This window comes from Folsomia candida, unplaced genomic scaffold, assembly GCF_002217175.1.
Source record: "Folsomia candida strain VU population unplaced genomic scaffold, ASM221717v1 Fcan01_Sc002, whole genome shotgun sequence".
Lineage (NCBI taxonomy): Eukaryota > Metazoa > Arthropoda > Collembola > Entomobryomorpha > Isotomidae > Folsomia > Folsomia candida.
The window spans coordinates 4,112,427-4,138,560 of NW_019091194.1; the positions used below are offsets into that span (position 1 = coordinate 4,112,427).

General features: G+C 38.6%; 1 protein-coding gene across 8 annotated transcripts in view; it reads left to right on the forward strand.

Moving 5' to 3' along the window:
• Positions 1–12,763: 12,763 nt before the first annotated feature.
• The window catches only part of LOC110845213 (polyglutamine-repeat protein pqn-41), a 59,081-nt gene continuing 45,710 nt past the window's right edge, over positions 12,764–26,134 (forward strand). For all 8 annotated transcript variants that reach the window (XR_004834008.1, XR_004834009.1, XR_004834010.1 and 5 more), the window contains exons 1-2: positions 12,764–12,914; positions 24,241–24,331. The gene's annotated coding sequence lies outside the window, so the exon portion shown is untranslated. The remainder of the gene's footprint in view (positions 12,915–24,240; positions 24,332–26,134) is intronic.

Sequence of the window (26,134 nt, forward strand, 5' to 3'; positions counted from 1 at the left end):
TCACTTTTGCCCTTCATTTTCGCTGGAAGCCAAGTAAAGTAAAATATTTAACAGATTTGCTATTTTAAGGCTGCCCTATTCCTCCCCTCTTAAATATAAGTCGTCGAAGAAAAAGCAAGCAGTAAAAGGGACGAATAATTGAATAACGTTCCAACTGACCATCAACATCAACTCCCTTCAAGTTTGATTACCGCTGCGAAGAGCAAAGGTCCAGCGGCGCAGGTTGAATTCCGCATCTCGAAAAAGCGACACGTTTCTTGGATTTTGTAGTGAAGAATAAATATACTCACTCGTTCGCCATCGAGATATAAACTTATCCAAGTGAATCAGCTCAGGCCACCCTCGAAGCAGTATCGAAATTCGACTTGGCAAGCTGCCTTTCTCCTGCTTCCTCTTTGTCATCACATGATCTGTCACGACAACAAGACGACTCTTGTTCTTTTCGGTGATTGTGGTTAATTCAAGACAACTTTTAGTTAGTTCTTCAGCTCTACTTACATCTGAGAATCAAAATGACGTAGATCAAGAAGAGCTAGGAAGCGAGGGCAGGAGAAAGAGCAAGCTAGACAAGAATTGGGGATGAGGGAAACTTACTTATATACTTCATCGTACCACTGTGTGTCGTAGTCATTCAAAGATGTTGGGTCTGACAAGAATTTGTAAATTTTCCCGACTTAGCAGCAGTCACTGGTTCTGGGTGGAGAGGAGAAAGTCCGTACGTATGTAGTACGTAAGACCCAGAGGGAGGATATTACGAGACATTACTTTATTACGAGACCACGACAAGGATGACAAAACTAGTTAACAACCTATACTTTCGTAATAAGAGGCGGGTTATATATGGATGGGTTATGTATGAGTGTCTGTTTACCCACCTACCTATGTTTGCCCTTGAACCGGAGCCGACATTTACCGAAATTATCTGATAATGTCCCAATTCCAATTAAAAGATGGAATAAAGTTCAATTCTGTTCACGTGAAAATGTCTAATTTTAGGGAGTCCAGATTATATAACATAACAGGCAGCCAACCTCGGCAAAAACTTTAAGCTGGAAGGGATCGTGTCGTAGCGGCGTGGAGAAAGTTAAGGAATTTGTCATTTCGCTCATTTCTGGCAAACGACCAACGGCAGTAACATTCACTAGTGCTTAAATAGCTTACGGATTTCGTACCTAAGGAGAAGACTGCCTAATAAGTAAATGTGAGTCTTCTTCCCCGTCGTCGTCTCATCTTGGCCAAGGACTTTCCTCTCCTAATGTTTGTCAAGTAGCTGTGTACATAATTTTGCTAAATGTTGCGGAGAAAATAGGCCTGCACAAAAAAATTTAGATGTGTGACAATGAGCCAAAAGTTGTTTGCGAAATGTCTTCTTTTTGTACAAAAATGCATATTTTTTATTTATCTATTTACATATTGCAGCTATTTAATAATGGAGAAAAAGTCATTTCCTAAAAAATATAAATTCCCATACAAAATCTGTAAATTTACTGCAAATCAGTCGTGTGTGGATGCAGAGATTTGTCCCGCTGTTACCAGAATATTAATTTATTACAGGCTTCAAATTTGTCATTTTCCTTTGAGTTTGGTTGTCCTTTGAACTTGTAGTGGTGGTGAGCAGCCAAGTGGTACATACGTAGTGAAAGGCGTGTGGTGATTAACATTGCCATGATTATTAGGGTGGTTCAATTTATTACCCTGCCAGCACCACGTATCCTCGAGGGTTTCACGCTATACATACATGCTTTTGAAGTTTATTCCAATTATAAATCTAGAAAATTAGTTGGAAATCGATTAATAAAAAATGTATTATGCAGAATTTAATAGCAAAAAAATCCAAACTTTTTTAAGACACCGTTTAAGAAAATCCCCTGCTTTAGGATTTATGCGTGCGTGTAGCTTAACTGATCCGATCCTCGTGTCTCGCGAGTGAGTGAAAAAGCAAGATTTTATTAAACGCTTCTCCGCTTTTAATTTTCTTTTTGTCTTGTTAAAAAATAATTAGTAATCAAACAAGGAGAAAAACAGGGTGAATAAGCGGGGAGACCCTCGGCTGAATAAATAATGGAAATAGTTGCCCCACCGTTTTCGTAGGAGGAAAAGGTAAAATAATTTGCTGAGTCTATGGAACTCCAGTAAAATAACTGACTGCTTCTGGATCCCAGCAGAAGCAGCAGTAAGTTATTTAGTAGAGAGAGAAGTGGATGTAAAATAAAATGTGGAGTAGACCCCCGTTATTATTTCCTGGAGGTTACACGCTGCAAGAGAGATTCAAATTTCGGTGGGTGCAAGTCTGGAAAGTCGTCTTGGATAAGATTTATAGGTTTAATTATGTGGGATCTCGAGCCGAGTACCAATGTCGCATTCTGCTCCTGCGATGGGAATTGCCACGCTGGTCGTCTCTGTTTGATAAGCAGAAGAGGGGCTCTAATTTGGGACAAAGTCCAAAATTAGAGGAACTTTAGAAAAAAAGAGAGAAAACTAATGTTTAGTCGGTCTTGAAGATTGGAAGGTTCGAGGCGGTACTTTTTTTAGGAGATTCTTTTTCTCTCTCTTGCTTGATTATGATAAACCCAATTAGAATTATCCTCAATTGATTTATAAAGCATGACTTTGGAATAAAATATGATTTACTTTATAACCACATTACACGTAATATGCAATGTTCCACAATTTACGACGTTTTGCACCACTTCTTCTGCGTATAACGGACTTTGTCATAAATCCAAATCCACCATTCCCCAGTGGCCGAGACCATATGCATAGAATGCCATGCAAGCTTTCTCCGGCATGTGTTGCTACGTATTCTTCGCCACCAAAAGCACACACAGATTTGCAACCAGTACAATAGTTTACATTTTCGTGGACAATGTAATACTTTTTTTTCGCCAGGAATCCCATACCGCCGCCGACACTTTAGCCGTCCTAAATCAATTGATGGAAAGTTCCTTGTGACTCTGGGCAAAGAATCTGGTGCGGAAATTCCTTCGAAAAAGAGAGGAAAAATCCCAGGTGAACTTACTGTCATCCCGTCGCGAAAGGAGGAATGGCAAATGGGAGGAAGACGAAGAAAGAAGGGGACATGAGTTAGCATGCACTCGGTCGCCTTCAACTTTTCGCAATTTGTGTTGAACGTGGAGGCGGAAGGCGTACATGTACCTACCTTTTTGCTGGAAGTGAAGTAGAGCACCGGGTGTCCAACTATTCAAATTCCCATAAAGGCTATGTATCCTCAGTATAGATGTGAATGTGTGCAGGCAACACGAAGGAATCACCCACCGAGTATCAAGTATCACATAAGAAATGCCATAATAACTCTGGAGGCGCAGTCTGACTGAATCGGTTCTCAGCTCAAGTGCTTCGAATTTTCAGCAGGAGCAGGGAGGAAATTACCATTGGGAGTGGTGGATGGGGATCCCAAGAGACTTCTAAATCTCTCATATTATCCCATACCTTCAGAATATTTCAGATTATCTCCCTTTAGAAAGGCTCTCCTAACCGCATCCGAAAACAGGCCAAATTGCATCCCTGCTGCTGCTCCTCCTCCTCCTCCCACCACCGCCACGACAGTTCTGGTTGGTAAAAGCAGCATGTAAAAGCGGGTATGAAAGTGAAAACTGCTACGTATCCCATGCTCTCATCCAGGGCTACATGCTATAATGTTTTGGGGAAAGTTCAAAACTAAAAAGTAAACTAAACTAACCTCCTCACCACTTTCCAACCACCTTAAGAACACAACTTGAGAGTCAAGTACAAACATTTCACTCAACCAGATATATGTACATAAGTACGTACGTACATAGAGGAGAACGAGTGTTCCACACAATCTCGTCACTTTTGGCCCTCTCCGTGTTCTTCTCTGTTCTGCTTCATCCGGCCGAGTTTGAAAAGGAGGAAGATCACGGAAATTCTAAATATGATATCGTCTCATCTAGATTCAGAGCCGGCGAGGAAAGTTGGATACTTAATATAATGACTTGTATCTGTGTGTTTCTGATGAAATCTAAACACCCACATCGCCAGATGGAAATAAGTTGCGAGAGTTCCTTTACCCCCACTGCTCGTATCCAACCCAAAAGTAATGAATTGCCACTTCAACCCGCTATTACTGTGTACAAAGAAGATCTCCAATCTCAACTCGCTCTTTCTCTCCTGGTCTGTTTTATCTCCCTCATATTTATTCATTTTTCCTGGAAGCACGCCAGATTTATACAGCGATATTATTTTATTATTTACGTCAACTGTGTATTTGCTGCATGCATTTCTCCATGCATAATGTTATTTACTCTCTTATTTTTGTGTCCTCTTTCTATTTATTCACTTTGTTAGATGCCAAACGGAGTGGAGAAGTTGGGACACGAAATGAAATGAGGTTAGAGAAAGTAAGGGTGGGTTATGTGTTATTGAGTGCGGTGGTGGTTGGTGGGGGTGGTTTGGTTTGGTTAGTCAAGTAGAGAGAGACGTCCACACGTTTTCTTTAGGAAATGGGTGATTTATATGATGGATGCGGTTGGGTGGGAAATTTGTGATGGAGATACAATATATTTAGGAAGGTGGCATTATGTAAGCTGTTTTTCACTACGTGTTTTGGACGAAGGTGTTGAAACGTGTGTTCAAATTGTGGTTGTTTACTTTGCTTTCAAAGGAGAGAGATTGTGTCTGCTGGGTGAAAAGGACGGGTTTAAAATTATTTTAATGGAATTGTTCATCAGATGCAGGCAGTATAGAGGAAATACTTAAATTACATATATTTTTAGATACATGAGCTAAATGGGGTTTCATCCATATATTTTTCACAATCTGTTTCCGTCTTTTCGAAAAGTTTGACCAAAACGGAACAATAAAATCTCTTTTGAAACAGACTCTTGAAATGTCAAAATGCTTACTACACAACATCGTAAAAGTCTAACGTTCACCCAAACTCAATGTCCCATCCAGTTTTATCTTATTTTATTTATTTTCGGGTATTTTCTCTCAGTCGTAGTTCCAGAAAATGTGAGCCTCGATAAGACTTTATCTCCCTCCAAATGATTGAATTACAACGGGATGTGGAATTCTCAGCCTAAAAAAATTGGAACATGCATCCCAAATATCTTTCTCTCCTCACTTCCACTCTAATTGTGCAGTCTCATAGGTATATTTTGTCCACTTTCTCCCATCTCTCTCGCCATCCTGTACGCACCAACTTGCACGAATCTATACGTCACCGAATTCCTGCCTGGTTCTTCATTTCTTAAAAAAGTTCCAACTTTTTCTCTCCTCGTATAAGCGAATTTCATGTCAAACTCAAGATAGTGGAAAGAGTCCACTCGACTAGACCAGAAGAAGAAGAAGAGAGTGGAGCAAATAATGGAGGTTACCAACCAACAAAGTCCAGTTTGGCAGTCAGTGCATGAAAGGATAAAAAAGTGGGGGCCAGGCCAGTCCGTCCGCGTTAAGAGACTGCTGGTGGAGAGACTATTTTTACTGATATGAACTCCCATAAAAATGTTTGGAAAGTTTGATGGGCTCGTATAAAATCTACAAAGGGAGTCCTCTGCACCATCCAATATGATATTATTTGTTGACGAATGCTATAAAACGGATATGCTAAAGCTGCTGCTCCTCTTCTTCTTTGGCCTTTCCATTCATTTCTACTTCTTCTTCTCTCCCCCTCCTCCAATAATCTGTCCATACATGAATAAAGTATCATCCACCGTCGGGCGTATGTACGGGTGTGGTGGAGGGATCCAAATTGTCAAACAGGATTACACAAAATATGCCAATTGGGTCCGACAAATAAATCATAAATAAGAGAAAATAAGCTAAAATATGTGCTTTTAGAGGAGATTTCAATCTCGCAATGACAACATGCTCCTAATAAACAAACATTATCGGGAAGAAAGTGATGACAGTTGACTTTTTTCCACGAAATAATATGTGGAAACTGCCCTGACCCCGTTTCTGTCGAATATAATTTGGCTGCTTGATTTAAACAAAAAGTTTTTAACAAGGGTGATCTACATGAATGATTAGCATGAGAGCTATCGAACGGAATGAATTCATTGCTTCATTACCCGGTCAAAGATATGGGAAAGTTTTCAGCTCATTTTGAAATAAGTGGATCAAGAAATCTTGCATAGTTTGACATTTTTTCATCTCGAGTCCTTCCTAATCGACTTTCAGCAGAGAATATCATGCAAAAATGGCCCCACACAAAACCTCTTGAACCAAACAACTGCTCTTTGGCTCATCCAGTCGTCCGCTTGAAGCAGATGCAGACAAATGCCAGCCCAACTTTTTTCTCCTGGTTCCAAATTCCAGGAATGAAATGAATGAAAACTAAATTGAGCAAGTTTTTGCCTTCTTTGCCCTCCTCAGTCGTGCACAAATTCCATCAACCGGCATGTCATTCCGTTGGAGATATTGCGCGGCATATCGTCCATGAGAGTGAAAGCATGGTTTCCTTCTCTTCGGTATAAATATGTATATAAGAGTTTTTTTGGAATAGCAAAAACTATTATGAAAATTTAAGAAGCTCGCCATTTCTAAGAAATTACTTTTTGCAAGGCAAGAAAACAATGAATAAGTAATTTTGCAGTTTTCTCTCTTACAATGGAACATAAGTGTTATGCTGTATTTCCTCCTCCTCTGGCTTATTATATGCAGTGGCCGCGGAAGGGTGGGGACAGAGGGACAATGGGTGATATGAATAAAACCAGGGAAATCCTTTTTCCGAAAAAATTGAGGAGAATGCCCCAATATAGATGAATAAAAATTTGGGCATTTGCTTTTCCCCGAGGGAAAGGAAAAAGGGAATAGCTTTTCCCTCAACCTCAAGATTTTCCCTGGAGACGGGGATTTTCGTAGGAATAAAACCAAGGTGAAAGCCTTTCCTTCAGGCAATCTCCCCAAAAAATACCGATCAGCTACTATGCTGACCCCAACTAACAAAATTAGCAATAAAACTTAGTTTTTAAGCATCTGTTGTACTTTTTATGAATGTTGGACACTAGTTGGACATGTTAGGGCTTTGAAACTCACAAAACCAGATTTATCGACAAAAATATAGATTTTTATTTGCTATCGACATCGAAAAAATGTATTTTATATTTTCATTGAAAACCTGAAAATATTTTTAAATTCAGATTTCGGCCAACTGGTCATGCTACCGGTATCGCGCAAGTTGCATATAAATGTTGAAAATTTTCCAAGATTCTAATTAAATTCTGCTTTCGCTCATTTATTCGCCGTTTAAGGGTCAATTGCATGTGGGTTTTGAGTTTGAATTTTTGTGTCTCAACTTTCCATTCCTCCATATAAATGGCGATTTTGAAACCCATTCATCGTCGTGCATATTTTACAAAAAGGGAGGTTTCAAAATTCGAAAATTTTTAGCTTTATACAAAGTTAGGAGGTTAGAATTTTAGTATTTTTCCTGGTTAGGAAATTTTTGAAAATCTATAAAAAATTCAAAAATGAGTTTGATCTTGAATATTATAAAATAACTGTATGGGACAATAATCGTAAAAGAGTTTTTAAATTCCGAGAACAATTTGATTTTTGGCGAGCATTTGAAGGTGGTTTTTTCCAGGTTAGTCTGAGTGAGTTTGGAGGGTGTTCAAAAAATCAAAAATAGATTAAATTAAATACACTTATACACAACAAAACAACGCTGAAATTTCCTTGATTTTTGCAATTCTGAGATGCGCCGATACCGAATTTTAGCCTTTTTAGCGAACATCACAAACCAGTAGGGGTCATTGGGGGACATTTCTTTAAGAATTTGATCAAAATCATGGTCAGAGAAATTTTTGAAATGCATTTGTGTTCGTTGCGATGGTATTATTTTAATTACATGTAATTGAAGTCAGGGGATTTGCCCGAAACCAAGGGGATTTGCCTGGCGAGAAAGGTAAAAGTTTATTCATACGAAAAGGAGCAATAGCCTTGACCTGTGAGACTTTCCCTCAGGCAAATGCCTTTCCCTTTTCCCGTTTCCTTGGAGGATTTCCCTGGTTTTATTCATACCAGTAAATGTCCCCACGGTCCCATCATCTGCCCATGTTATAGAAACCCCTCCGTCGCCCGTCCTACAATTTTAATGTGCCCACATGTCCCCACTTCTTCCGCGGGCCCTGATAATATGGAGACAGAGAGATGAGGAGAAAGTCAAGTGAAAGGTATACGCTACATGTAAATATGACTGACGGGTTAAACAGTGTTGACATTTTGATACGTTTCATCACTCTCATCCATCCATACTCCATATCACTCGCTGTGTACATACATATTATTCAAACAAGACAATAAATAAAGCTACCAGAACAATAAAGTTATTACGACTTCTTCTTCTTCTTATTCTTCTGTTGACTTGAGATTACATGAAATCAAGAGTCTCGGAATAAAATAATTTATCCATTTGACTTTTCCTTCCTCTTTCTCTTTGGCCTGATCCATATAACAAGTCTTCCTCGTGAGCCCAACTGCTCACTCCAAGCTGGAAATCTATCTTATCCCAAGCACAAAAGGGGGTCCGTCGGCTCAGCTTTAGTGCTCTGTCTGGCAATTTACAAGGGCAGGCAAAGAGTCAAACTCATTTCCTCGCATTGGTGAAAGTTGACTTATCTTTACGGAGAGAGAATAGTGCATAAAGCAAAAAATAAAATTATACTGTTGACTCCGTACTTTGCTGTCATGTCCCACCACCAATCCAAGGGCAAATGTATAATATATTTACGAGCCAAGTTAAGTTGTGATACGGGCAGTGGCCGCGGAAGCCGGGGGGACATGTGGGGACAGGGAGGGGTTTATATAATATGATGGGGACACCGAACAACCGTGGGGACCTCTGCCCCCACGCTTCTTCCGCGGCCACTGGATACACACATTTTTTGGAGAGAACGGAGGATGGATGGATGGATGGCTGGAGGAGAGGAAGGAATGGTTAATACTTTGTTTGATAGCTTGGCTGGCGTCTTTCTCCCCTTTCTTTCCTTCTTAAATCTCCAATCTCCCTCTCCGTCTCCAGATTCTACCATCTTCAATCTGCAATCTTGAATCTGCCCAAGATGAATTGAATCTCCTTTTGTTACTAAAAGTCAAGAATAAGAGAGGAGGAGAGAGGAGTGTGACTGTAGAATGAGAGTGAATTTGTGACTCGTTTCGCTCATACATTTCCACATCTGAACAGATTTAGGGATTACTTACAGCCTCCATTTCTTTCCTTGCTTCTCTTCTGGTTCGTGTGTTGCATCTGGTTGGATTTTTGAATCAAAAATTTGACTCTGCGACAGGAAGAATTATGGTCGAGAATTGCATCAAGAAGGGAAGAAAGTGGTGGTGGTGGTGGAGAAAGGGTGCAAAAGTTGAATTCACAAAAAGAAGCCAGAGAAAGTTCTCGACTTGAACAAGATGAAGAAGGCTAAATTATGTCCTCAATTCATAACAGAGTCAACTTGAGAACAAATGCGACTTGGTGACACATGACAGAAAGGAAGTTGGGAATGAACACTCCATAACTCACCGTACGTACGTACATATCTACATACATACTGATGCTTACGTGAATGTGCATTGTGCTTGGAAATAATAAAGTGCGAATGACGTAAAACAGATGTGAGAACAACAACGAATGTTCGACACTTGAAAACACTGATTACATAATAAACTTATGCAAAGAAGCTTAACCTACAAGTGAAAAAATTGCACGTCACGTTTGTCCAACTGGGGAAAAACATCCCATCTTCTTGCATAAAAGCATTCCCAAAAATTTCACCACTTTCTTTCAGGCTGACTTTCACCAGGAGGAAAACCGACACCTGCTTTCTGATTTACCTACAAGTTTAAAAAACGCATTTCACGTTTGCACAGCTGAAGAGAAACATCCCATCATCTTGCAAAACAAAAAAATCTCAAAAATTGCACCACTTTTTTTCAGTCTGACTTTCACCAGGAGGAAAACCGACACCGATCAGATTTTTCAGATCTTTCAGATTTTTGTCACAGAAGTCGCTCGTGGTGGGTGGGTGTAAAATGAAAGGAAGGTGACTGAACAAGTTGGGAGTAAGACTTGTCAAATCTATAAAGATGTGAGCAAAGGCCGGTTTATGGTTATCTTATTGTCTTCATAAAGCCAGTCGTAAAATTTATGGAGACAAAATGCAAGCTGAATGGAGGAATGAATTCATTCACAAGGTTCATTTCCTTTGGCTCCTGCTGCGAAGGGTGAAAGAGATGCGAGCATCCCATTTTCCATTTCATTGGACCACATTCGGTCTCTTTTAGTAAAGATTACAAGTCATTTCGACTGCCTACGCGTTGCTTTCCCCGCACCAACAACAAGATAATTCAATGCTACCTCTCCTATCTACCCATTTACTAGTTGCTACATAGAAATGTGCTACAATCACATAAAGCAAAAGTGAAGCCAGGATTTTACCCGAATGTCGAATGGGGAATCTTTGTGCGAATGAATAATAAAATGTTAACTGGGCTGTAATTTTTGCTATTTCAATTTAATGGGTGGAATACACAATTGGTTTAATTGCGGATTTTCTGCGTGTTATGCAGAAACATTGTAAAGTACGATTTAGTAGATTTATTTAGATACATTTTAGAATCGTGTAAACGATCGTAACCAAATATTCAATAATGTATTATGTTGCAAATTAAAGTTGTAAATGGATATTCAAATGTCATACAAACTTAAACAATAGTTGTACCACTAAAATGAAGATTTCAATAAATAATGACTGAAAAATAGCAGTAAATGTATAAACTTTCGTATATTTTGAGGAGATAGTTATTTATCGAGCTAAAATTTTATGAAGCCTAAAACCTTTCATCTTAAAACTATCCTCTACTCTTCCTCCTTGGTTCCCCTCCTCTCACAAAATTTTTATTCATCATCAATCTTTCAAAGCATCACTGTCGCTAAAACTTTCCGCCTAAAAGTTAATGTTTGCGAGTCATACAGGAAACCATAACCTCGAAATTATTGCCGTCTCTCTCCGTCTCCGTGGAGGACATAACTATTCAATTTTCACAGGTCTTGTACATACCCACCAACCACCCACTCACTTTCACCATCAAAACATCATTTGATGCGTTTGATTACTCAACTTCCGCGTGTTTGCGAATTTCCAAATGGGATTTGTTATCTCGCTCGCTACACAGTTCAGCCAAGTGTGGCAATTGCTCATTAAACCGCTGGAGTAGATTTGTGTATATAGGCAAAAATAATTGTTTATTGGGGGTGAAAGCAGTGAACACGGTGAAAAGAGTGGGATGGGATGGATGGATTAGTCATCGGAGTCTCTTTTATTGATTTCCTCTTTATTCTTGGACGACGATGAAACAGTGCAAAAAATTATTCCTACTTGGCAATGACTTTAGTGGTGCAAGAGTGAGTGCCATGAATTTTATGACTTTATGAGAGACATTTGTGTGCTTCATTAATTTTTATTAAAGTGCATCTCCCTTTTAGTGTGTATAAAATCCATACAAAGATTAAAATTCTATGTATGTGGCTCGTATTCCTGTCAAGTTCATTATTCTCGTTACAACTTGATGCATGCCCCCTGTTCCAGGAGAACATTTCGATTCAAAAGTCACGAAAAACAGAGCCAATTTCAGGAAAAATAGAAATGTAAGTAAGTACAAAGGGATGATGCGAGTTAATGAATTTGGTTAAAATTCAGGCCAGGTGACAGTCGTCGTCGACGCCGACTGGGAATAGCTCACACGAGTGAACGAAGTGTCAAAATGTGAATCGATTCTGGTGCTAATTTCCCTCAGGAAATACAATCCTATGTTTCCTCCTCTCGGTTCGATTTGGCTGGGATCACTGGGAAGATCAGATCACAGAGAGGAATGAAATCGTGGTGGGATGACATGTCAAAGCCAATATGAAGCCGTGGAAAGTTCTGATAATAATACAAAGAAAGTGAAAGTATGCCTATTATTGCATAACTGCATATATGATGGTAAAAGCGTGGTTCTTGTCGGTGGGGCTTACTATATTTTTTGTTATGTAATTTAGAAATTTCGTAATGATAATAATAATAGTTGATAAGTATTGACAAGTTCTTTTGTGAATGGGGTTTTAAAAATCGTCAATATTCCTAGAAATGTCAAGCAGTGAAGGATAATAAATAAGTATGTACATACTACGAATAAAAGTCGTCACTAGTGTCTGCATTATATTTATCTGCGATTCAAACATTTTAAGTTTTTGTTTCATTTCCAGGAAAAAGTCGAAATCCAGACGTCCAAAAATATTCCGTAATTCTATTTGCTATTTAGGCCTTCATAATGAAGGCTTCATTATTACTCCATTTTGTCAGTTGTCAGTGTAAATATCGCAGTGCATAACCTAAAATTAACCCGGCAGGCAACGAGGTGATTTTGCCTTATTTTTGGAAACTCAGACGCTATTCCATCCAGCATGTATTATTCAACGTTCATCTCTTTCTTTCCATTTAAATAATACGTTTTAAACCAAGTAAACCAATGCCTGAAGAATGCAGACAAAATATTACATTGCATGCTGCACCCTTTTTGCATCCTCTTCCTGAAACAAGTAAGACACCAACATTAACGAGAAGCCATTACGAGACAAACCTGAAATTTATGCATTTACGTAAAATAACATTTTTTTTCATAAATTTCATAATTCATAATTATTATCATTAATTGAATTGTTAAACTTGAAAAATTGAGACTGGACGATCCAACCCAAGAAGTGTGGAGCCTGTCTCAGAGTTCCCCCCGGACGACGCAGAATTCAAACTTCAATCCACTGCTCTCCTCTCGCTTTATCTTTATCGTCACTCTTTTAACTCCCGATTCAAGGACAACAACGTTTCGACATCATCGTCAACTTTAATAGTAATTAAGTTTTGCAACATTTGTGACGATACAACGACAAAGATAAGGTAAGATTATCATTATATTCATTTACGGGATGGGTGGGATTGCTAGAGAAAGAGAGGAATTATTTGGAGAGGGAGCGTGACAAAGGGAGCTGGAGGGAAGCAAAAGGGTGACATCATCGTTAATTTAATTAGACGGCCAATTGTAAATATTGCATTGTTTTGTTAAAGTTGTTTATGTGTGAAGTAATTTAAATGGGGAATGGTAGGATTGGCTCGGAATTATTATTATTTTGCATCATGGTTAATCTTAATTCGTGTTTTATGATCATTTTGGAGGTAAAAGTTTGTTTATTTAGATTTCGAAATTTACTATTTCCTTTATTAGGTGTGCATTCAAAATTTTGGAATGTACATAGTCTTTAGGCATGACAAAGAGTGAAAATGGAAGTGGAATTGGAGCTGCAATTTGTGGAGGTTTTGCGATAAATAAGAGGAAACAAATTGACACAATTATATAAGACAGCAAGTGAATTATTTTAATTTTTGCAATGTTTAGTTTAGCAAGATTGCGATTGTAATGCACGAGTGAGAAAAATGTACACTATTATGATACGTGACATGAGAGACGTAAGTAATTATGTAAAATCTTTGCAAATTAAATGCATCAAATTACAAGTTTTTATGGTTCTGTACTAACCTCATAATTTCAATAATTAGTTTAACGGTCCACATAAATAGTTTATCATCATATTATTTTCAAATGTGGAGAGGAGATTTCAACACTAATTCTTAACGATGAAGGCGTGTTATTTAATGCATAATTATTATTACACACATATTCATAACACACTTCATTTCATACAAAACAATTTAGTTACGTGATTATCACCACACCATATTTCATCACAGCTTATCTTTTTGCTGTCGACTTGTTATGTCATGTCGTTAATACGTTGTGTTGCTGGACCAATACTGATAAATGAAACATCCGTATCATCCAAGTTTCAGATTTCTGTTAGCCTCCACCATATCATACTTTCTTTTCCGCTTATTGGCTAAAGGACCCGTTGTCAAAGCGTCCAGCCGGATCCAACGCAAAGATTTATTGTTTTTATTAGTAAAGTAAAGCTGACCCAACCCCAACTTTCTCATAGCAAATTGTGACATGGAGAAAAGAAAGAATTCTCAAGAGGTTACCAAGAACAATTTGTTCTTGTCTTCGTTCCGGTCTCCTTTTGTGTAAAGCTGCTGTTTCGTTGGCCCAACAAAAGTCACGTTGCCCTCTTGTCTCGAGAATATGTATGTAACCACGGCCAAGTTTTTTTTACTACTAACAAAATGTAGGACTTAAAAGTAGACACCACTCAATTTTTATGGCGTGGGTGGCATAACCGACATTATAAATTTTAAAACGGCAATAAAGGTACAAACTGTCCAGAGTATTACGCAATAACGACACGTTTTCTATTTCAGTATAAACATTGGTGAAAAATGACACTTATTTATTTGTGGCTGGAGATAAGTGCAGCAAGGGGAAAGTTGTCGAGTTTGAGCACACCATGATATCACGCAACAATTGACACTGACAGACTGACATGTAGGAAATGATGGGTGAAGAGTTCAACCGAAATTGGGGGGAGTGGTCGGGCGGGCTGAGAAAAGTTGATACGATGACATAAGAAGATAAAACCGAAAGTGAAATAAAAGAGGAAATATTATTTTATGATTGACCTCCTCTCATTACTTAAAGCAATTTGTACCAGTTTACGATGAGGTTGAAGTATCGATAGGTACATTTTTGTTTCTTTAATCTCAAGTCGATACACCCAAGCTGAATATTTGTGAACTCATGAAACTTGAGTCATTTGTTTTTGTCGACGAGTTCGGTTGCACTGGAGTACATATTTAATACGTTGTTTACGACGTAACGGAAAGGGAAAGGAATATGATTCACTTAATTTATCGTTGATTGGTTGATTTCCTCTTCTGTTTGCATTATTTGTCTACATTCCGAAAGAAAATGACTCCACGTCTCCGCTGAGTTATGACTCATTAGTTATGTTAACCTGGACTGGAACAAGTAATTTTTGTTTTTTATTTCACTTTTTACCAGAAACTAGACTAGACCGGATAAGAATTAGTTATGCTCCAGCAAGATTATTTATGAATTGTTTAAGATAATTTAGAATACATGAATAATTACGGTGTCAATAATCATCTCGTCTGACTCGTTAGTTTGTTGTGAGTGTATTTATGTTAGTTTTTTCTCTCTGTTGTAATGTTTTTGTTGATTTGAATTTTGAAAAAAATTCTATAATCTCGACGCTATTCGGAAAGAGCATAAACCCCAGTTTTGTTGACCTTGAATCACCATTAGTCATTATTTCAATCTGCTTCTCTGATGCTATTTATCCAGACGAGACTCCAGAGTTGATGGGGCGTATTCCCAGTTTTTCATCGTATTTATCCATCCATGTTAAATACATTTGAGTTCATCAAGTATGTGGACGAATGGCTCGCATGTGTTGCGTCGAGTTGCGTTATCTGTCTGCAATTACGGCTAATTACTTCATATTCTATCCCAATGATTAATATCTCGCTGGGAATCCTTCTCTTCCGTTGATTGACAGCTTGGTCGAATGTTTACAGAAACGTGTGTGCAGCTCAAAATGAAGTTTTCGCATTTCAGGCTGTTGATAAAAACCACGAATGAATGTATTTAGCACCTCTATTTCATAGTACAAATATTGTTGTGGCTTATACGTATGTCGTATAAGTATGTTGGATAATTAGCATTACCGCGAATGGCGGATATATCTGGATGGATGAGCACTATTTCGACATCGTACATAATCCCAACGACTTACCAACACCATAGCTACTTTGCATAGGCCATAGTTTGCTTAGCTCATTACACTAAAACTATACCCTAATGGAGTGGGCTCATTACTGAATTAATATTTAGAAACTTTCATGCTCTGATCAACTCGAGAGTGAGTGAGTGAAGGCAAAGAGATGAACGAGGCTCTGGAGTGTTTTTATCAAGTCTGTCCAGCAGCAAATGAGTATATTAAGCTTCATAATGGCTAGCTGGCATCATATATTTAATTTCATTAATTTCTAAATAATGTACACTTTCAAAATTGGAATTGAGGGAAAGTTGGTTATTTCTCCCTATGAATAATTGGGTATATTTCCAGAATTTGTAAAAATTCAAATTTTTTCAAATGTTCTTCACATTGTTAATGAGCGAGAATGCAGTCATTGTCACGTCTTTATCTAGTTCAAAGTACGTGGGCAAACCAGTTCCATTATTCATATTTTCGCGACACCAATTCATCCGCAGATTCAGAGAAAACTTTTGCTAGCCTGGAAGCATGTCAAGTTTTAGTTTTTACTACTTTAGTTGTCTGCGTCCTCTCCTCGTGTAAAATCACTTTCCAGGGAACATGCCTGATAAATTAGCCACTTCACCACCTAAAACTGTTTGCCCGAGCTGCTACGACGAAGCACATCATTTTAACTAAATGACTCTCTCTTCTTCTCCCAATTGCTTCTGTCATGACGTGTTTGGCTGGTCGTTTATTGATGGCGGAGGTGAAGCTGTCTTCCCCACATTATTATGAGAGAAGAAGTCTTTATGTTTGATCATGTCATGTACTTGACTCTGTTTTGTGACTATGTGATCATTCAATGTAGGAAGAAGGCGATAGTAGTAATTGTCCCGAGTACGAAAAGGTAGCACCTATTTCGGCAGTTGGCAAGTCGTCTTCCATTATTAGATTAGATACTCGATCGTTCAAACTGGATATTTGTATGCAATATGCAGCGGGTAATAGTAATATAGTAATTTCCTTCGTCCCTAAAGTTGGCAATGGATTGAATTGAGCACTTCTCCACTCCTCCTAGATGGCTAGATAGACAGATAAAGGGTTGTGTTGTTGTTGTCTGTCGTCTGTCACTAGTGACTGGTGTAAGTGTAGTCGTCGTCGTCGTCGCCGTAGTGTAGCTACTGCCCATAATAATAATGTCGTAGTAGTAGGAGTGCATTTTAGATTAGATTTCGTTGTGGCAAGGGCAAAAGATGAGCGGATGGAATGTCACGAAACGAGAGAACTAGTGAGTTGATGATTGTTTGGGATATTGCCTTGTGTCAAGTGCTCGACGATAAAGGAGGACGACGCAGAATAGGCAATAGCAAGGCTACAATACTTGGTTCAAATATAGAGGAAAGGGATGGATGGTGGTGGTAAAGCAAAAGTAATAATATGATTGAACATTGAATTGAAGATGCTTCAAAATATAATAAAGTTTGGGGCCGAATCTGCAGTTAGAAGGACATTTTGTTCTGTTTCTCACTCACTCACTTTCTCTTCACGTTACGATGATATAATATGATTGGAAATGATGAAGGAAGGCCAAAGAGACGAGGTGCGTATCCAAATAAATTACATAACAGACATTCAAATTCATAAGGTATACTTTTTCTTAGTGAGGCAAATACCTAACAACGAAAAAAATTACTAAGTATGCATTTGACCCACCCCAAAAAAGTGACCATCTGAGATATCTCAGTCATTTCTTAACCGATTTTGATGAAATTTTGTACCGATTATTGTTACATAATTTAGAAATGGGATCTGATCCGACTAAGCGATTACTTGATTTTTACCGGAATTATGGGCAAAAATGTGGCCTTAGAAACACATTTGTAATTATTGCTAATTACTAGCAAACTTTATCATCAATTTGAACCCCACGAATTGTAGAACAGTTTATCCCGAAAATTTTAAGTATAAATACATCAAAATCCGTTCCGAATTGATTTAGTTATTCCAATTTAAAGACCATAAAATTCATAGACGTTCTACGAATCAATGTCATTGACAACGACATATGAATAATAAATTTAAGACAAAATAAATATTCAAAACTGTAAACAGAAGAACTAATATTTGATTCTGCAACACTTTTGGTACAATGCATGAAGTGGTGGTTGTGAGTGTCGCACCTTCAGATTAGGTCATTTGGTATCTAGTAATCTAGACCAGACATCTTAAGACCAAAATAACGTGAATCGGTTAAGAAATAACGAAATAATTCAATTTTGAAAACGAAGCATTTAATAAAATTATCCCGGATACAAATATTGAAAGGGGATGGTGCATCCTATTGACATTCCAATTACAAGTTATAAATAAACAAGGTCCCAAAAAAGGGGAAATCTTAGTGAGGTAGTGCAATCATAAGTAATAAATAAAATTAGATTACCGAATTTTTGCATCACCGCTCTCGGTACCATTTTTACTGGATACAATATAAATTTTTTTTGCATAGGCAAAGGCAAATTTGCATTTTTTTTGCATAGGCAAAGGCAAATTTGCATTTTTTTTTGTTTTTCATTTTTTGCATAGGCAATTTGTTTTGCATAGGAATTCTTAATTTTATTGAATAAATTGAGAAAGAAGGCATTTTTACTGTGTAGTGAACGAGAAGTGGGTTAAATTAACTGAGATATGTAAAATATAATGGCTAAACAATTATGAACTACGTATTTGTTTAAAAAAGATACAAATCTATAATTTCAATTAATATATCAATTTGGATATTCTATTCAAGCAAAATCATGGGACCTTTTGAGATGACAACTTTTCTATTTAAACGATTAATGCTTGGAGTAAAAAATTGTACCGAGAGCGGTGATGCAAAAATTTGGCAATCTAATTTTATTTATTACTTATGATTGCACTACCTCACTAAGATTTCCCCTTTTTTGGGACCTTGTTTATGATATATGCGTCTGATGTGTGGCTTTTGTCGAGTTCAAGTTTTGAGTCAGGAAATAGATAAGGTTGGAAATTATCTTGAGAATGAGCAAATGAGATCTTGTTTACGTATTCTGTGAGTGAAAGATACGAGGTGAATTACAAGTAGTCGCTTGTACATGAAACAAGAGAGACGGAATAATAAGGTATCGTTACCCGTAGTGGTGAAAGCATATGTAAATTTTCCGGGAAGAACGGGTTGATTTCGTCGTATCGCACCGTGATACCATCAACATGACTTGTGGTTTGAATGGCGAACTGTTTGATCATTAAATTTTGTGGGTGGGGGCGGGCGTGAAATGATAAAAATTCGAACCGAGAACAACACCAATATGATTCTTCAGTTCACTCCTCTTTTTTATTTGTGGTTGAATGTGCACCACGCTCTATATGTAGATGAGATGATGCTTGTGAGTATGGATGAATACCCATTAAAGAATTCCTGCCCGAGTGGGGAAAATTGTTGCGGCGGTGAATTGGGTGCTGGAGAAAAAAAAGTTGAAGTGAAATAGGAGAGATAGATGATGGGCATCACATCACACTTGGCAAGAATGAGGAAAATGATGAGAATATTAACAAGACTGAGAAAATTGAGAAAGAAAGCAATGATGGGTTGCATTATTGCCTGGAATGTGTACGTACATCGTCTTTCTCCTTTGCAGTCATTTTGCATCAGATCAAATGAGGATGAAATCAGCCACTCACACATTTTTTTAGATCATAGATATCTCTGCGTCTGTTTGTATGTGAAAAAACGAGGGCTTTTTCTTCTCCTCGGCGGGTAGATGGATGACAAGTTGGTGTGCTGGCTGGATGTAGATATCTTTGAGGCGAAGATGAAGACGAAGAGTGCGAGCTTGGGATTGAATTGGATCGTGAATTGGCTTTAAATGATGCAGATGACTAGAGGTAGATATTATTATGTGGGGAAGATGGAATAAAACACAAAACGATGATGGTAGATGGATGCATGTGGGTACATACGTAAATTCGGCGCTGGAGAAGCTGAGGAAGGGAAGTTGAAAGTGAAGTATGTAAGGAGTTGTAAAGACAGTGGAGGATGATGCAATAGAAAGAAGCATGAAGAACATCAAGTCGGTGGTGGAGGTGATTTTGTACGTTGTCTCGAAAATTTTGGAATGGGAGGAAGGAAAGGGTCTCTCTTTGACTAGTGGAGGATGAGTTGACCTGATCTGAATTTACAATGGGTTTGAGAGAGATGGTGGGATACCCAGATGTATATTTGGTCTACCCTCGTCCTCGCGTAGCTATATTCGTCCGTACTGACTTGGCCGATGGTTCTGAGAGAAAGGGAGAAAGTTGCGTGGTTCATACTGCGAGAGCAAAGTCTGATTATTACTTGGGTTGGTCCGAGGCGTGTTGCGTTGTCCTTGATGGCTAGCGTTAGAAGGCTTGATCCTTCTTCTTCTTGCTGCTGCTTAGATTTAGATAGATACGAAAAGCTGGTGTCATCATGATGGTCGTAGGAAACACCAATTTCATCTTTAACCCTTGGTACTGGTGGGTGTGAAAAGTGAAGGAGCAACACGACGACAACTACCACCACCAAAACTTAGCCTGCATGGCGTGACTTTCTCTTCTAACGCAATTTTTTTTGAGGAATTTTTGATGAATTCTTTTTCTTGTTTTTTTTTCTTACGCGTACGTTTTTTATCATCCATTGCACGCTTGTGTTTGATAAGGGGCAGAATGTCGCTGGAGTTCTTTTGAACTGGGATTACTCATAATGATCAACTGTCTTACACTGCTGCTCCTTTTTTTATTAATTCGTACTATAATAGGACTAGGACGCCGACGTTGTTATTCAGACCGAGCTGGAAATTTAGAATGCTGGATGGTGGTGGGTAATTAATTAGGCAAGTAGGAACCGTGCCATGGGTGAAAGTTCAGTACATTTTCTTCCCGTTTTAGTCGATCCATTCTTACAATAATGTGATTGTTGACAATAGCGATGAGTCAACAACTCCTCTTGCTCGGACTTTGTCGCATTTCTACCCATCTTACATACATATTCTTATATATTTAGAGCTGCATGTGCTCATTCATAATTCAGTTCAACTCCCTCTGTTCATTCATCATTAATCCACCTCCCAGCGGTATACGCCGTTGCACTTGTATGTAGCAACTCGTAAATTCAATCCAATGTCCATCCTCCATTAAAATCTGGAATCTACCCGGGTCGTGGTGTGGTGGGTATGAATTCCAGCCGAGAAAAACATCAACCCCCTGCCCTGCACCGCATGAATTGTGCATATTACGTCGAGCGAAAGAGTTGCACTTACCCAACCAGTTGAGGAAAGAAGCCAAAATATACGGAAATTCTAAGAAGACTGGCAGATTGGAGAGGAGGAGGACGATGGTGCAACATAAGTGGCAACTTGAATGTCAAAACGAACCCCTTTTGTTCATCCGTCATCACCCTTCCACTCATTGTCGTGTGTTGCGTGGGTATTGTTCTCCTTTCGGTACATGCATATCTCGTATAAAATGTGCTTGACTGATTGAGCCATTTGAGTCGTGCTTAGTAGCTCTTTACATTTTAAAATGTACACACAAATCCCATGGTTCTTCTCCTCGTTGCCAACATTATTCTAAATTCCACTCCACTCTTAAAACTCAACTAAATGGAAACGACAAGCCTGCATAGTCGATCCACCAGTAGAAAGAGCATCTCTTGTGCGTGTGTGCTATATTTTGTAGCTTGTTGCTTCATCTCTCTCTCCACTCTCTCTCTTCTTTCAGATCTCATAAGAGTCATTTCCACTCAGAGATCCGACATCTCAACACTTGAGCGAATCAACGCGCTTGTTTTGCTGCTTTGATTAGTGAGTCGAGAATTATTAGTTGGTGAAAGTGGAGTGGTTGCATGAGGATGAAAATTGAGATTGACTAGAAGGAGGAGGAGAGGAGAGAGACTCTTTCGTAATAATAGTAGTGGTTGGTTTCATTCATCTCGTATCTATGCATTTCATGAATTGAGCACACGCTGTTGTTATATAATTCACACTGCTGCTGCTCATGGATGCATAGAATTTGAAAAATTATCCCATACCCTGCCTGCAATTTGTTTTATAGATGAGATCGAGTCTAGATTGTCTTGATGGGTCTCTCCACTTTATTTATTCCCGTTAGATTTAGCTCTGACTGGAGGTGATTTAGATATCGTATTTTATTTTGGCAGACTGTTCCTTCCTCGAGAATATTGCGAGGACGACTACACACACAATGCACAACCTTAGGAACAACAACGAAGATAAATGTTGTCGTTTATCTTGACGATGGTAATGGTGAATGGTGAACAAAGTAATAAGAATGATAAAAATACAAAGAAGCCAACAACAAACGGGTGGTATGTGGGTGAGGATGAGTAAATCTGTAGCAAAAATTCGGTGTAGATCTTCTCTTCGGTGCTGCTGTATGTTTGGCAGTTTAGTGAGTGAGTACGGGTAGGAGTGCACTACTGCCTGGTGTTGGGCGAGTGTTGATGTGAAAGCAATAATATTTTGGGCCTGATGTGTTTCACGGATGAAATCATACGTCCTTCTCGCTTTTATTTGTCTGTACACAATGTGTGGTAAATGTGGCGTTCGATTGTGATCGGTTGTCAATATGAGTTTGTGTTGTAGTTTTGTGCTTTGTGGATGTGGATGTGGAAAGAATCCTTTGTGTGCATGTAGTAATACATCACACACAGCAGCCACCACACACAATATACATGGAAAAGAGATAGAGAAAATTATAGATACACGTACGGACGGACGGAGAATAAGGAGTGAGGAACAATTTGACATAAATGTGCTGATGGTTCTTGAATTTCACATCCACGTCCCAACTTGAATTTGAATGCTCACCCAGGCAAACTTAAGTGAGGAAGTTTTTATATTAAAATGTATTGAAATTGGCTGGCATGGTCCATTGTGATTGTGATTGCAATGTGAAATATGGTTAAAGGAAGCGCAAAGCGGAGCAAACTGAATTTTCCGATGGGTTTGGTTTTCCTATTGGTCGGTTATATATGTAAGTAATGCGAGATCAGCAACAGCAGTCTGCCTGCTCGTTCATCCCGTCAGCACTCTGTCAGTCAGTTTGGATGACTTTAGAAGAAGAAGAAAAAGAAACTGAAGTATGGCGGATGCCAATGCGTAACTTTAAAAAAATATGCTGGCCTCGGAAAAGTCACTGTTTCTATTGCATACATACATAGATATTTATATTTCTTTTCTATTCGCTGCTCATGGTCGGTCGTGTGTGTGTGTGTGTCGCAAAGGGAGAGAAGAGAAAAATTGCCAATGTTGATATTATTTATGCACTGCAATTCTTTCCCGACAGGACAGGAGGGAGAGAGAATAACTCGGAGGAATGGTATGGGGTGGTGATTTCGAAATGCTAACTTACGACTACACACACACACACTCACTTTATGCTACTGGTGGGTGGGTGGCTCAAGTCGACTCAATAAGTTAGCTATGAATGCGAGAAAAGATTTTTCAGATTATAGCTTATGGTACAGTGCATGGATGAATTGAAATTTGAAATTGAAGGGAGCCGTCCTCCCAGCCGTGTGCCATTTCCGAAATCTGTAAAAGTTCAAGACGCAAATGGAAGGAGAAAGTTGGTAGAAAGGAATTTAAATAGCCTTTCCTCACAAAATGATGAGAAAGTTTAGTTCAGCCGAGTGAAGTTCAATGCTGCTCCTTTCTCCACGCGGTGTAGTGGTGGTGTAGAATCGTTGTGAGAAAATGTGTATACCATGATCTGCCACTGTTGCCACTTGATCCCTTTTTCTTACTTTCGTTCCTCATGTAGCATGATAATAGTTTATAATATTTTCCTTCTAAACTCGCCTCCTTGAATTTATTTTTCAATTTAAAATGTGGAATGAGTTGACGTCAAGTTTGGCAGGAGCGAGTGCATGCAAATAATGTTGAAAGTTTATAGTAATTTGAGCACCAGACACCGCTTTTGTCTTTGAATGACGGAATGTGATATCACTGCTGATGGTCTCACTTTGCATTGTGTAACGTAAGCAGGCAACAGTTTGGGGGTAAATGGATTAAGTATGAAAACTCTGTTCTTTCACGACTTCTTAGGAGTACATGCACTTAAAACAGTGCGACGCTGGGTTGTGAAATTCTTCTTCCTTTTGTGTCGTTAGTGAATCGGAAGGAAGGAGGAAGTGTATAATAAGATGGAGAAGGAGGAGGTTGTGAAGTTTAGGAATTTTTACATTTTTACCGGCCCAGTAGAATAAAGTGATATGATATTATTACATATACGTACGCGAGTCTAATGTCACAGAAGAGGGAAACTCAGGCAAGTGCGTTTAACAGTTTAAGTTTGAAAAGAAAGGAGCAACTGGAAAAAAAAGATGAAATGCATCGTTCCTCGAAACTTTATACTGTTCTCCTTGCATGAATAAGTGGGAAACAACTGTGAAGCTTTATTGGAATATACGCATATAATGGCTATAAAATTCTTCACTTTTTTTTCTTTACTTCAGCTCAGCATATCTTGATCTTTGTACTTTATTGTATTTCTAGGTTTTATCCGATTTTCACCCAAAAGGAGGAAGGAGTGCAAGATATCCTTGAATATTTCTGACTCGGCGACGGATCGATCGACACTTGAAAGGTACAGTTTTATCCCATTACGTTACATTACGCATTACACATATCTTTATGGTGTGCATCGAGATCTCTGTCTCTCTGGTGATTGTGAGCCGTCCTTAATGGCAATGGGAGAATTTTGAATACCAAATTTCGAACTGAAGTATGTACACAGGTAGAGAAAGCTGACACGCCGTGCTCATACATAATGTCACCCCAATGCCTACCTTATCATTGGAAGTTGCGTAAATATAAATGGCATGCAGAAATGATATTTGTCAACATGTGACGTAACGCAAACAAAATGTACACAATTTTTCCATATATTTCTGCTGAATATTTTATAAGTTCATGTTTAGTTCTGGCTGTGGTTGTCCGCGTGTAGGTAATTTGATTTCGGCAATAACTAAGAATTAAATTAAGAAACATAAATATGTTAAAAATCTAATATCATAAGTCAGAATTGGTGACATTTCTATAAATAGGAAAAGATTGGTTAAGTAGAAAAATACTCAATTTTTGATTATTTTCGTGTCTCGTTTTTTTAAATGAACCTGTCATTCCTACATTTTACCCGACTTTTTGTTAGAACTTTATGTAGAACGCGGCACGAATTTCATCTCAGTTTCCATCCCGAAATTTGCCTCTTCTACTCCCTTCTTTGTGTAATTTAATAAGACTGGAGGCTATGAAAGCGGTGAGAGAAAATTAGCACTAACTAGTAAGATTTGTAGCACACAGCTACATACATTCGCTTGATATCAGATTAGTCCTCGCTCTTGTCTCTTTTCTGTGACTAACAAAACCAGAATTCGTATTGGACATGTAAACTTGAAATGCCTGGGGAGATGTTCGGCTGGTGTGTTCTTTACATCCAGCAGATACATACACCTTCACATTTCGTTTAATTTCACTTTCATGCATGATCGAGCAATGCTCTGTGGCGTATGTCTCTCGGATGCGAGAGAAAGTTTCAGTTAGCCTTAACTGCCTACGTACGGATAACCACAATACGTGGCCACTTGATACATACGTAGATATGTATGAATGTGCATGGCTGGACGTGGTGGTCTGGTGGCTGTGAGTGATGTGCAGTGGTTGAAATTCGGTCTTTCCACTCCCAGAGAGAAAGTCAAATTCTCTGCATCATGCACTGTATGTAGTGAGGAATGAGATACGATACAGTGCCCTCCTGCATATTACATCCATCATGAAGCAGATTGCACACACTGTTTCCTCTCTTCTTTCTTGTATGTAACTGCATAAACGCAGCCACTCAACCGTTGCGAATTCAAAAGGATCTGACTGATCGTACTCACGGTAGATCGAATTTTCGAGTGCACTCTGTACCCCTCCCTCATCTATCCTAATGTCCTTGAAGTTGTGGTCTGAGATTCCTACCTGATTCAAGACAAGAGAGATGCGCTTCTACCACTACGTAGATAAAATAGGAAAGTATGTAACAACAGGAAGTTGTTTCCGTTTGGGTGGCTCGGATTTATATAATGTTTGCGGATATCATGTCCCTTTTTTTGTGGTTGTGCCAGCCCAGCTGTCTGTCTTTCTTTGGTTGACTCATTCATTTAATGCATGTAACATTTTATTAGGGAACATCACTCTTAGCGGGAAATATTAGTATATAAATTCTGCAGATTTGGAATTTTTGCTTAGGTGGCTGGTTAGCTGGCAGATAAGCCGGGGAGATAGTTAGCTTAAGTAGCTTCTGTTCTAGAAAGATAGAAAAAAAAGAAACTACTTTGCCGTGAAATACAATGAAAGCATTTTCTCCGAGGTTGTGGGGCGAGTGAGATATGAAGGAAAGGGAAAA